The 2,678-nt window shown below is 45.7% G+C and overlaps 1 non-coding gene across 1 annotated transcript; it reads left to right on the forward strand.

Moving 5' to 3' along the window:
• Positions 1 to 1,955: 1,955 nt before the first annotated feature.
• Positions 1,956 to 2,057, forward strand: LOC122903856. The gene has a single exon (XR_006384064.1). It is a non-coding gene; the product is annotated as a U6 spliceosomal RNA (small nuclear RNA).
• The last annotated feature ends 621 nt before the right edge of the window (positions 2,058 to 2,678 follow it).

Here is a 2,678-nt window from a genome sequence, read left to right on the forward strand (position 1 = left end):
ATCAGTAGCTTTTAAATTTGGGGTTAAAATCATCTCCGTAGCTTTTTAAAAATACACATACACAATATACCCAGAAATTCTGATTCTGTAAAATCAGAATTCTACAGAATTCTACCCAGGGTGAGGCCCAGGAATCTCCAGTTTTCAAGTTTCCCAGCTGATTCTGATGAGCTGCCAAGTTTGAGAACCACCGATGTAGATACAATATTTGGGTGAATGCCTCTGCCTGCCACAGCTCCATGGGAATAAAGGATGAACTTACAAAGAGGCTTTTGATCTGGTGCCAGCAAGAGTGGTGAGTTCGCCATCAGATCGGCTGTACCAACACTCAGGAGATTGTCATAGGTTTTTGTATTAGTTCAGACTCTTTTGGGTGCAAATAGAAAAATCCCATTTCAAACTAGTTTAGGCATAGTTAGGAACTTATCGGCTCCTGTGGCTGAAATGCCCTTTTCAAGTGTGGTTGAACTGAAGTTTCATGTAGCCTTCCACGGAGCACTGTCCACGGAGAGATCACACCCCTTACAATAATGAGTCTTGCAAGAGAGTTTTATTGCCCTGGCTGGATCAAGTGTCCATTTCTGACCCAATGGCTGCATCCAGAACATCTATCTGGCTAGTCCTGAGACAGAAGACCACCTCGGGCCATCTGGGCTGGTCAGCTTCACTGACCCATGGGCCTGTGAAAGGGGGTGGTTGTTCCCCTAAGGAAAAGCAGGATTGCAGGCAGAAACAACTGATGAATGGGTGGTTGGCTCAGTGAACTCTAGAGCTGCTTCTCACTGAGGGCAGACTTGCTTTGTCTTTGTTCAGGTCTCAGACTTGCCCAGCCCCAGTGCCATGCATGTCTGAGGCCTGGCTCCTGACAGCTGGGGGCATGGGGGCATGGGGCCATGGGGCCATGGGGAGGGGTGGTCCAGAACCCACCTGGCGATCTGCAGCTTTCTGCCTCTTGTTCGGGTGAGGTGGGCTGCAAGCAGTTTTGCAACAGTCCAAGATGAGGTGGTGGATCCGAGGAGACTAAGCCAAGAAAATTCTGCCATCATATGCGGAGTCAAGATCCAAAGCCCAAGGAGGCCAAGTCAACAGAAGCCCATAAGAGGATGTTTCCGAAGTACATGGTGGTGTACATGCGAAAGTAATTTTTGAGCAGAAGCAAGGATGGCGAGAACAACTGGCAAGGCCATCTCCCGCAGCTGTTGGGGGGCCTGGAACAGCTAACCCCAAGATCTGCTTACCGAATGTGTTTCTCCATAACAAGATGGGTGCTTTTTTGCATTTGGCTATCACACTATTACCAGTCAGTGAGAAGACGGACCCGGAGACGGGCCACCTATATCCCGCTCAAGGAAGGTTTCCCGTTGAGCTTTGGAGAGATCCATCACCACACAGCTCCCAGGTGATGTCTCCTTCAGGGCCTCCCTCGGCTGCAAACAGCAGCTGGGCCTAAAACCATGCCCGTCCTAGACAGCCTGTGTCTAGAGGTAATATGGAGACCCAGCTAGCTCCCCCCACTGAGGGACAACTTTCCTAGGCATTGCGTGCTCTGTAGTTCCCCACCAGTCCAGGAGCTTTATGAGACCTACAGCTCCTTTTTTCCTCAGCCCAGTTCTTCCCACAAGCTTTCATCACTATTGATCCCCAGCAAACATCTCGAACCCCAACCTTCATTTCAGTATCTGCTTCTGGAAAACCCACCCTGTGATAAGTATCATGAGGTTACATTCTGAGCGGCCTGTTTGAAGTAAGAAGAAACCTTCAACTTGCAAACTACTTTTTAATTCATTACAAAACAAAAACAGACGTAGGACTCCTTCTCTTCCTTTGAAAAAATAAGATATTGTGATACCCGAAACTAATATAACACTGTGTCTTAATTATACAGGGATTTTTTTAAATTTAAAAATAAGGATATCACATTGAAAAATTCTAAACTGTGTATTTGCACAATAATATGAAAAATGTTTTAAAGTGCAGATTTCTGGAATGATACAGAGAAGATTAGCATGGCCCTTGTGGCAGCTGACACACAAATTCATGAAGCCTGCCCTGTTTAATAAATAAATAAACAAAGTACAGTTTCCCCCACCTCCATTCTCTTTATTGCCTCTCTTAGGAATCAGAGTGAAATATTTTCTTTGATTTTGCCAAACTTTGAGGGCCATGTAAATTCACAAGAAGTTGTGCAGGGGAAAAAGATCTAGTTTAATTAAATATTTGGGTAGGGAGGAGCCATTGTCTTCATCATATGTTTTCAATAAAAAATTTTAAAAATTAAAATCAGGGGGCACCTGGGTGGCTCAGTTAGTTAAGCGTCTGCCTTTGGCTCATGTCCTGTAGGATCGAGCCCCATGTGGGGCTTCCAGCTCAGTGGAGAGTCTACTTCTCCTTCTCCGTCCACCATTTCCCCAGCTTGGGCTCTCTTGCTCTATCTCTCTGTCAAGTAAATAAATAATAATTTTTTTTTTTTTAAATAAAAAGATGAAACTCAACATTGAAACTGTTTGGAAAATGGTATTATTTTTCATTCACAAAGGCATATCCGTATCTCAGAACATATCTACAGGGGCACCTGGGTGGCTCAATGGGTTAAAGCCTCTGCCTTCAGCTCAGGTCATGGTCCCGGGGACCTGGAATCGAGCCCCACATCAGGCTCTCTGCTCGGCAGGGAGCCTGCT

This window comes from Neovison vison, chromosome 3 (assembly GCF_020171115.1).
Source record: "Neovison vison isolate M4711 chromosome 3, ASM_NN_V1, whole genome shotgun sequence".
NCBI lineage: Eukaryota > Metazoa > Chordata > Mammalia > Carnivora > Mustelidae > Neogale > Neogale vison.